Source organism: Adiantum capillus-veneris, chromosome 28, assembly GCF_014529385.1.
Source record: "Adiantum capillus-veneris isolate H3 chromosome 28, ASM1452938v2, whole genome shotgun sequence".
In the NCBI taxonomy this organism is placed as follows: domain Eukaryota; kingdom Viridiplantae; phylum Streptophyta; class Polypodiopsida; order Polypodiales; family Pteridaceae; genus Adiantum; species Adiantum capillus-veneris.
In genome coordinates, this window is record NC_140958.1 from 132,774,589 (window position 1) to 132,786,124 (window position 11,536).

Here is an 11,536-nt window from a genome sequence, read left to right on the forward strand (position 1 = left end):
TAGTGGCATCAGGAGGGCGAACGGGGTCAATATTTGCACGCGGATGAGGACGGACCACTTTTTGGGGCCACTTCACGTGGTTGCGAGACGCATTATTGAAAAGAAATGAGTGCTAGGTGTGCGGATGATCCAAAAAGGTGACAACTATGCACTGCGAGGTCAGTTTTTGGCCTGTTCGGGGTCCGTTTGAGGTCATCTAAAAGGCCAAGGGTGCCCAAGTAATAAATCTAAGTGTGGGAACTGAAAAAACTGAGAGAAGACCAGAAAAAATGTGGAGAAGAGAGGAGGAACACTGCAGGTGTGTTTTTGCTCATTTTGAAGCTTGTTTTGGCCGTAAACTGCTCATCCGAGGTTGCATTTGAGCACTTTGACATTGTAGACTGGGGTTTTGGGCCATTCTGGACGCGATAGCGCTGTCCATTTTGCCAAATTACTCACTCTTTTCTTGCTTTTTTTCTGTGTAAGTTCTCCTATGTGCGAAGTTTCTGCTCTAGTTTGTGATTGTATCTGGCTTATTTTACCCATATTGTGTGAGCTATTTGCCCCATTGGTGTTGGCCCACGCTCAATTGTATCTAAACATCATAAATTATCCTCTTTTGAGCTGAGTTTTTTGGGTGTGTGTGTGTGTGTGTGTGTTTGTGTGGAGTGGGCAAGTGGATAGTCTCTCTCCTCTCACTCCAGAGGTGTTCTCCCTGTCTCGTCCAGGTGTGCTGTGTAAGCCGAGTGGTTCCCCATAGTGTGTGTGTGTATCTTCCCAAGAGTGTGTGTTGGGTTGTTAAAGAGGCATTCTGTGTGTTTCCATCCCGCTCACATTCTTTTGGCGCCCCCACGGAGGATCTTCTTCGAGTACCTTCTGTTTCGAGCTTCAAGCTTCGAGATTTGGGATTACAGGTTTCATGTTACAGGTTACAGGTTACAGGGACAAGTACAGGTACAAGTGATTCACACAGGTACAGGTAGTTGGAGTACAGTGATATACTAGCAGTGATGTCACTTGCAATTGTTGTGGGTATGCATCACTTGGCGCCTATTTGAGCGCATTGTCTACTGGATTGTATGTTACTTGTGGAAACTGCCATTGTACGCATTTGTGGAGCCATACTTGGTTGTATTTGGCAGTCCCAGCCATTTCTGAGACTTGGTCTGGAAGATAGTCATTTTTGAGACTTGACTATACGCGATTTTCATAAGCCTTCGTGTGAGGGTCGATAGCGTGAGGTTTTTATTGAGCTGGGGGATTCTCAAATGTAGAGATCCTTTCGGTGATACAGGTAGCTGGAGCACCCTTTTTGTGACCTCGCCATAGGCTATGTACTAGTGAGTCCTACTTGATGCTCGGGTTCTATTGTTGACAGTGTATGCATACATATACAGCCTATATTTTGGGTTCCTACTGTTCTATTTCTGGGGAAACCTTGCCAAAATTTTCCCAAGTTATGAAGGCTGTTTTTTTGGTCTTTTGAGCCATTTATGCTGTTATGCTGCTGAAATTTTGGCAAAATCAGAGGTTAAGTCAGGTGTGCCTTCTTGGGAGCTTCATGGTTGGCTTTAATGGATGATCAAAATGGCCATCAATTCACTCCATTTCATTTAACTCAAAGAATCCAAATAAATGTTCATGTATCTAGGAAGATTTTTTTCTAGCAGCGCATAGTCTTTACGTTTGGGCCAAGAAGATTACGAGAGATCTTGTAATGTCCTTTGCCTGTTGTAATTCCAATGATCAACTATGAAAACTCATTTGATGTGCATGTGTTTGTCCTTATCTAAAGTTGAGCTCCATTGAAGTTTCTGGGGATTGGGTAGTCAAAGGTTTTGGGTTCTTGCACGTGTGTTCAAAGGGGTTCTCAAAGCATTGAAACTTGGGTAGCCATGGCTTTCTCTTATCCGGAGTTTCATGGAAGAAGTGATGAAGATGTGGAAGAATTTTTGGAAAAGATGGAGGTTGCCTACATTAGCAACCAGATTCATGACCCTACGCAAATGTTACGCCTTCTCCAAATTTGTTTGAAGAGTGATACACGAGTTTGGTCTAAAGCATCTGAAAAGAAATTGCGTGTGGCTGATCCACTTGTAAGGTTGAGTTGGGACAATCTACGACATGGGTTGGAAGTGGAGTTTGTGAAGATAGAAGATCCTGACAAAGTGTGGCAAGAAGTAAAGGCTTTGGTGCAAAAGGAAGGTGAGCCAGTAGATGCGTACATACGTAAGTTTTCATTGGCATGGGAGCGAATGTGCAAGGCCTTAGCACCACAGGTACCCCCGCCTCACATGATGAAGAAGGACAGGTTCTTAGCTGGTCTTTGGGAGAATATACGTTGGAGAGTGGAGCTAAAGAAGCCTAGCACATATGAAGATGCACTAGAGGTATCAAGGAACAAAGAGTGGAAGTTGAGGAAAATGAGCCAGTTAGGGGTGGAGTCTTTGCCCATGAGGTCTGAATTTTAGCCTAAAGAGTCTTTACAAGGTCGCATATCAGGGGTTCATCATGAACCAGTGGTTCTTGTTACTAATCAGGTTATGCCAGCAGTGGTCACTACATCGGTGCAAGATGATGGGCTAAGGCAAGACATGAGGCAAATGGTAGATTTAATGAAGAATCTCACCCTAAACATGCTAGTTCAAGTGGGAAATAATCGAGGTCGAGGGAGGTTTTCAAATCAGCCAGGAGGTGAAGAAAGGCCTAGAAATGGTTTTGGACAAAGCAATGGTAGGTTTTGGAGGCAGACGTCCACATGTTATAATTGTGGAGAGTTGGGTCACATCAGCCCGATATGTGATAAGCCACCAAGGATGGGGGGAGACATGTATCCATTGCCAAGACAGGTGGTAACTAGGTCAAATGATTATGGCATCGAAATTAAGGGAGACGAAGGAACCAGTGGACTGACCCAGAAGGAAAAGGGAAAGACAAAAGTGCTAAGGGTAGTCACCTTCGAGAAGGCATCAAAGCTAGAGGATACATTAGTTATTCCTATTGGGAAGAGGACCACAGAAGATAAGGAAGGAAGAAGTGCCCCAGGTCCTAGTAAGAAGAAAGGAAAGAGCCATGAAGGCGAGGATGTCGAGGCCAAGAGGAAAAGGAGATCTCGTCGAAATTTTCATGTTTCAGATTTTCCACTAGGGGATGGGCAATTAAGCTATGACTTGAAGGAGGATCTGACGAGCAGGAAGGCAGATGTTACTTTTGGACAACTTATAGAGATGGTGCCTAAGCTAAAGCGACCGTGGAAGAGGATGGTTAACCCAATGGAGAAAGAGCCAGAGAGAGGTTCAGTAAAGGTGTTGGCAATGGATGAGCTACCGGACATTTGTTCAATAGTAGATGTGTGGCATAAAAGGAAAAATTTGGGACACGGTTATGTGGATGTCGGAGCCCAAATATGCGTCATAACACACTCATGCGTTGAGAAGATGGGTCTCACAGTGGCTGGGGTGTCAGGTTTGCGGATCAGATTGGCAAACCATCAAAAAGTAAAATGCTTGGGTGTTGTAAAGAGCTTAGAAGTGGAGGCATATGATGCAGAGGCAGTGGTTGATTTTCATGTGATGCTAGCAGGGTTGGGAGCATATCCTATTATACTAGGCACACCATGGTTACGTGCAGTGGGAGCTGTTCAAGATTGGCGACATGGTATGATTAGCCTCTATGGGAAGACAGGTACCAAGAAGCTTTATAATATGGACACAAGGAAATGATTAGAGGAGCTTTATGAAGATGAGGATGAGTCTAGTGATGAAGACTCTTCCACGGTGACAGATGAGGACAGTGATAGCACTACCAGCAGTGATGAGGATGCTGATGTTGCATTTCTTTTGATGGACAAAGAAATCCAAGAGTTTGGTTTAGTTGCATTTGTGAATGAGGTTGAAGATGAAAGTGAAGGGCCTTATGAAGTGATTGAAGGGCTGATGCAAACCAAGGTTGAGTTGTCAAAGAAGCAGGAATTGATGACACAAATGATAAGTGGAGACCTCTCAGCTATGGAAAAGGATATATATTTTCACATGCTGGCTAGTTTTCCTGATTTGTTCATTACTTCATATGAAGAGATGAGAGGGTTTAAGGGCGAAGAGATGCATATAGAGCTGAAAGAAGGTGCTAAGCCAGTGCAGAAAAGGCTAATGGAAGCCTTGCGAGAAGAGGTGGACAAGTTATTGAAGGCAGGGTTCATAGTCCCTGTGGAGACCATAGTCACCCACGTTGTGTCCGTACTTCTCCGCGTGCAAGTACTGACCCCGTTCGGCCTCCTGACGCCACTAGATGCCATCTGACGCTGTCAGGAGTTTTTTGGAGCAAGGGATTGCGCATATGTACATACACATGCATGGTGCATCAAATAAAGAATTGCCCATTTTCCAGAGCCAGGTGGTTACGTGGGGCTTACATGTGTACAGGTAGGACAACATGTACATAGTGCATCGATTTTCATTATCACCAGTACCAGTATGTTTTTTCTACAACAACGAGGAGTTTATAGCGCGTAAAACTTCTCGAGGAAGCTATCCGCGGGCCGACGACATGAGGTAAGCAGGTGCGTCAGATGGCATCTAGTGGCATCAGGAGGGCGAACGGGGTCAATATTTGCACGCGGATGAGGACGGACCACTTTTTGGGGCCACTTCACGTGGTTGCGAGATGCATTATTGAAAAGAAATGAGAGCCAGGTGTGCGGATGATGCAAAAAGGTGACAACTATGCACTGCGAGGTCAGTTTTTGGCCTGTTCGGGGTCCGTTTGAGGTCATCTAAAAGGCCAAGGGCTCCCAACTAATAAATCTAAGTGTGGGAACTGAAAAAACTGAGAGAAGACCAGAAAAAACGTGGAGAAGAGAGGAGGAACAGCCGTAGGTGTGTTTTTGCTCATTTTGGAGCTTGTTTTGGCCGTAAACTGCTCATCCGAGGTCGGATTTGAGCACTTTGACATTGTAGACTGGGGTTTTGGGCCGTTCCGGACACGATGGCGCTGTCCATTTTTCCAAATTCCTCACTCTTTTCCTTCTGTTTTTCTGTGTAAGTTCTCCTATGAGCGAAGTTTCTGCTCTAGTTTGTGATTGTATCTGGCTTATTTTACCCATATTGTGTGAGCTATTTGCCCCATTGGTGTTGGCCCACGCTCAATTGTATCTAAACATCATAAATTCTCCTCTTTTGAGCTGAGTTTTTTGGGTGTGTGTGTGTGTGTGTTTGTGTGGAGTGGGCAAGTGGATAGTCTCTCTCCTCTCACTCCAGAGGTGTGTTCCCTGTCTCGGCCAGGTGTGTTGTGTAAGCCGAGTGGTGCCCCATAGTGTGTGTGTGTATCTTCTCAAGAGTGTGTGTTGGGTTGTTATAGAGGCGTTCTGTGTGTTTCCATCCCGCTCACAACGCACCTGCTTACCTCATGTCGTCGGCCCGCGGATAGCTTCCTCAAGAAGTTTTACATGCTATAAACTCCTCATTATTGTAGAAAAAACATACTGGTACTGGTAATAGTGAAAATCGATGCACTATGTACATGTTGTCCTACCTGTACATATGTGGGCCCCACGTAACCACCTAGCTATGGAAATTGGGCAATCCTTTATTCGATGCACCATGCATGTGTATGTACATATGCGCAATCCCTTGCTCCAAAAAACTCCTAATAGCGCCAGTAGAGATTCTTAAGTGAACCTAATCCAAGGGTTGTTGGTTTAAAATTGGACGACTTCTTGTTTGACTATTGTTTGTAACATTGTTTGAAGGGTTGTTTTAATGAACCAGTATCATAAAAAAAGTAAAGGAACATGTATGTTTAAACAGTGTGGTAGTAATTAGATAACAAAAGAAGGGTGAGTGTGGTGTGGAAAGTGGGAGAATGATACCCCGACGGTATCATTCTATGGACGGGTGGACCCGATGAGTCGGGCAACTTTCCAATGCTAGAAATTGTTTTTTTTAAGTCATAATCTTAAAAGAGTCAAACCTTGGTGGCTGTGCTTCTGAAACATGGGGAGAAAAGCGCAGAGGTTGGTCACTCTAAGATTTATACTTTTAGGTATATTTGATTATAAATAGTTTTTAGATAGGGTGATGGTGTTCAGGCTCCACCATGGCGAGATAGGACCAATCCTTCACTAACGGTTCATGCCCGTAGCTACGTAGTAGCTAAGGCACTGTCTGTTGGTTTTTCTTTTTTAGGATTGGAGACCTATCAAAGGTACTCCGCTCCTCTCAAAAAGGGGCAGGGACCTCACACTGGTATCAGAGCCTACGTTAAATCTTGGGGAGATTTTTAGATTGATGTTTGGATATTGAAGGATGCGAATGTTTGAAATAATAGAAGAACCTAGAAAAATTCTTTTGAGTTTTTATATGGTATTGAAGACTGAATTTTCCTGGTACAGGAAAATGTTCATTCAGCCTACCAGAAAGTCCAGGTGTTTACCATCATGTTTGAAAATGCATGCCAATCACAAAATTATCAGTTTCGAAAAAGGGTGATGATAATTTTGGATAGGGTGTTTGCACCATCTATCCCAAGGGTGCGTAGAGGATGGGGCATCAATTGGAGTCCTTCTGGAGGAATCTATACCATCGATGCTGACAAGATATGGTGCATGGATACCAACCTCAAGAAACTTCGATGGGCAGAGGAGTTTAAAGTCATCGAAGTTTATCTTTTCATTGGTAGTAAGAATCTGGATGCTACCATTACCTTGGGAGGAGAAACGATATCTCAGACTCAATGGGTCTATAACCAAGTTACAAAAGTTATCCATGGTGGTAGGATTCGACCCATATGTGTATCTCGTAGATTTCAAGGGTCAAAAGAAACTTATTATTTTGATCCTTTAGCCTATCCTTTTGTAGTCACTAAACTCAAAATATAGAGACATTACAATCCTTGTACCTAAAGCATACCAACCTTGGTAGCAAATAATGTGTATATAAATAAATTTTGGATTAATATTATCTTTTGTTTGTATTATTGTTTGAAAGTGGATTAGTTAGAGTATCCAATAAAGTTTCACGTAATCTATATTGCACAGAGTGCGGTGTACACATCTCTTCAAGAGAAAAAGCTATTTCTCAAGCAATCTAAACTTCCCTCTTTCAAAGGGGAAGGAGCCCTAGTTGAGCGGGATGCAGAAGTGTGGCTCAAAGAGATGGAGGATTATTTTGCTGCTGCTAGTACTACTCCCGATAACCAAGCAATGTTGGCTATGTTTCCTCTCACGGGGGATTCCAAGCTTTGGTGGAAAAAACACTACAAAGATAATCAAGTAGCTCAAAACACTCAAACTTGGGAAGATATTAACACTAGAATGGTAACAGGACACTTTTATGTCCTTGGACACTTTTGAGTCCTGTTAAGTGACCATTTTTCTTGAATTATTTGAAGAGTATGAAAATGAATTTCTATGTGCTATATATCCACAAAGTTGCCTTATGAGCTGAAAAAAACTTAGCATTTATTTTGAGTATCGATCTCACCATTAACCTTACTCTTGCACAACATTTTTGAACCTAAACTGTGTGAAAAAACGGGTCCTGTTTTTGGCTTTTTTTCAATTTTTGGCAACTATACCACTCTAAACTTCATGTTTGTGAGGTTTAGATGGCTAGAGGTTAGGCCTTCATAGTTCTCAACATGTTTTGATGCTTGTAGGGAGAGCTAAGTGTTAAAATTGAAAGTTATGACCAATTTACAAGAATTGCATAATCCTGTTTTTTGGCCAAAATTAGCACTTTTATGATTTTTTTGGTGGCTTTCTTGATATCCAAATTCAATTTTGATTGTGTAAGTGTATGTATAACATAAATATAATCTTCCTTGAGCTTTGGGGGACCTAATATGCTATATAGCATAGTATATGATGATGGTTGAGTTTTTTGATTGCTGAAGAATACGATACATTTTAGAGTAGCAAGTATAACTTTCTCAATATTGCTAGTTTCTTAGGACAATTGTGTGTATTTTGTAGGTAGTAACCATATCTAATCATAGACTACAAAATTGGCTAGATATTGAGTAGTTTCTATGGTGGGTTTCTAGAGGTCATAATGCTAAACCCAATTTTTTCATGTTTGTTGTATTTAGCATTTTATCATTGCCCCTAAGGTTCCAATTGTAAGAGATCCATTATCCTTTTGACATGATCCATGGCTCATTTTGAATCCAAAGGCCCAAAGGGAACTAAGAAAACATGTATATAGTATCTGTATTGAGCGTGACTATAGAAACTTTGATGATAGGTCCGCAGAATGGCAAAAATGCAACTTTTTTGTACCTATTATTTTTGCCCAAAAAAAAATTAGTGAGGTAAAAGCAACCATATGTTTTGGTCACCAACCCATTGAAGTTAACGGGGCATTTTATCTCATGTCCTACAAAAATCTCCACTCTTATTTATATGCAATAAACCGTAAGAAATTGCTGTTTTGGGCAAAATGCAATGGTACATCAACTCTGGAGGCTTGTAGTGACCAAGGGATGAGAAAAATGACAAGTTTCTCATTTTTTCCATATGTAGTAGTTATTGAACTATAAGCTCATGAAAGGATTTTTCAAAATAAGTGGATCTACTATGGTTTTGGAAAATTTTCCCAAAACCATGAAAGGACACTTTTATGTCCTCTTAGGTTACCATTCTAGTATTAATTATGTTGTCAAGGGACGTTATCTTCCACCTACACACGAATCCCTTAAGATGAATTAATTCTTCAACTTACGTTGTCAGGAGTTTTTTGGAGCAAGGGATTGCGCATATGTACATACCCATGCATGGTGCATCAAATAAAGTATTGCCCATTTTCCAGAGCCAGGTGGTTACGTGGGGCCCACATGTGTACAGGTAGGACACCATGTACATAGTGCATCGATTTTCATCGTTACTAGTACCATTGTGTTTTTCTACAATAAGGAGGAGTTGGTAGCGCGTAAAACTTCTCGAGGAAGCTATCCGCGGGCCGACGACGTGAGGTCAGCAGGTGCGTCAGATGGCATCTAGTGGCGTCAGGAGGGCGAACGAGGTCAATATTTGCACGCAGATGAGGACGGACACAACGTGGGTGTTTGCTTGTGAGAATTATGCAGAAGGGTCATCATGAGGACCTTTTTTTGGGGCCACTTCACGTGGTGGCGAGATGCATTATTGGAAAAAAGCTGAGTGCCAGGTGTGCGAATGATGCAAAAAGGTGACAACTATGCACTGCGAGGTCAGTTTTTGGCCTGTTCGGGGTCCGTTTGAGGTCATCTAAAAGGCCAAGGGTGCCCAACTAATAAAGCTAAGTGTGGGAACTGAAAAAAGGGAGAGAAGACCAGAAAAAACGTGGAGAAGAGAGGAGGAACAGACGCAGGTGTGTTTTTGCCCATTTTGGAGCCTGTTTTGGCCGTAAACTGCTCATCCGAGGTCGGATTTGAGCACTTTGACATTGTAGACTGGGGTTTTGGGCCGTTCCGGACGCGATGGCGCTGTCCATTTTGCCAAATTCCTCACTCTTTTTCTGCTGTTTTTCTGTGTAAGTTTCTCCTATGAGCGAAGTTTCTGCTCCAGTTTGTGATTGTATCTGGCTTATTTTACCCATATTGTGTGAGCTATTTGCCCCATTGGTGTTGGCCCAAGCTCAATTGTATCTAAACATCAGAAATTCTCCTCTTTTGAGCTGAGTTTTTTGGGTGTGTGTGTGTGTGTGTGTGTGTGTGTGTCTGTGTGGAGTGGGCAAGTGGATAGTCTCTCTCCTCTCACTCCAGAGGTGTGTTCCCTGTCTCGGCCTGGTGTGTTGTCTAAGCCGAGTGGTGCCCCATAGTGTGTGTGTGTATCTTCCCAAGAGTGTGTGACGGGTCGTTATAGAGGCGATGTGTGTGTTCTCATCCCGCTCACATTCTTTTGGCACCCCCACGGAGGATCTTCTTCGAGTACCTTCTGCTTCGAGCTTCGAGCTTCGGGATTACAGGTTGCAGATTACAGGTTGCAGGTTACAGGTTACAGGTTACAGGAATAGGGACAGGGACAGGTACAGGTGATTCACACAGGTACAGGTAGCTGGAGTACAGTGATGTCACTTGTAGTTGTTGTGGGAATGCATCACTTGGCGCCTATTTGAGCGCATTGTCTGTTGGATTGTACGTTACTTGTGGAAACTGCCATTGTACGCCTTTGTGGAGCCATATATGGTTTTATTTGGCAGTCCCAGCCATTTCTGAGACTTGGTCTGGAAGATAGTCATTTCTGAGACTTGACTATACGCGATTTGCATTAGCTTTCGTGTGAGGGTCGATAGCGTGAGGTTTTTATTGAGCTGGGGGATTCTCAAATGTGGAGATCCTTTCGGTGATACAGGTAGCTGGAGCACCCTTTTCGTGACCTCGCCATAGGCTATGTACTAGTGAGTCCTACTTGATGCTCGGGTTCTATTGTTGACAGTTTATGCATACATAGACAGTCTATATTTTGGGTTCCTACTGCTCTACTTCTGGGGAAACTCTGTCGAAATTTTCCCAAGTTATGATGGCTGGTTTTTTGGTATTTTGAGCCATTTATGTTGTTATGCTGCTGAAATTTTGGCAAAATCAGAGGTTGAGTCAGGTGTGCCTTCTTGGGAGCTTCATGGTTGGCTTTAATGGATGATCAAAATGGCCCTCAGTTCACTCCTTTTCATTTAACGCAAAGAATTCAGATTAATGTTCATGTGTCCAGGAAGATCTTTTTCCAGCATCGCATAGTCTTTATGTTTGGGCCAAGAAGATTGAGAGAGATCCTGGAATGTCCTTTGCCTGTTGTCATTCCGATGATCAACTATGAAAACTCATTTGATGTGCATGTGTTTGTTCTCATCTAAAGCTGAGCTCCATTGAAGTTTCTGGGGATTGGGTAGTGAAAAGTTTTGGGTTCTTGCACGTGTGTTTGAAGGGGTTCTCTAGCCATGGCTTTCTCTTATCCGGAGTTTCATGGAAGAAGTGATGAAGATGTGGAGGACTTTCTGGAAAAGATGGAGGTTCCCTGCATTAGCAACCAGATTCATGACCCTACGCAAATGTTACGCCTTCTCCAAATTTGTTTGAAGAGTGATGCACGAGCTTGGTCCAAAGCATTTGAAGAGGAGTTGCGTATGGCTGATCCACCTATAAGATTGAGTTGGGATAATCTAAGGCATGGATTGGAAGTGGAGTTTGTGAAGATAGAAGATCCTGACAAAGTGTGGCAAGAAGTACAGGCTTTGGTGCAAAAGGAAGGTGAGCCAGTAGATGTGTACATACGAAAGTTTTCATTGGCATGGGAGCGAATGTGCAAGGCTTTAGCACCACAGGTACCCCCGCCTGACATGATGAAGAAGGACAGGTTCTTGGCTGGTCTTTGGGAGAATATACGTTGGAGAGTGGAGCTAAAGAAGCCTAGGACATATGAAGATGCACTAGAGGTAGCAAGGAACAAAGAGTGGAAGCTGAGGAAAATGAGCCAGTTAGGGGTGGAGTCTTTGCCAATGAGGTCTGAATTTCAGCCTATAGAGTCTTTACAAGGGCGCATGTCAGGGGTTCATCATGAACCAGTGGTTCCTGTTACTACTCAGGT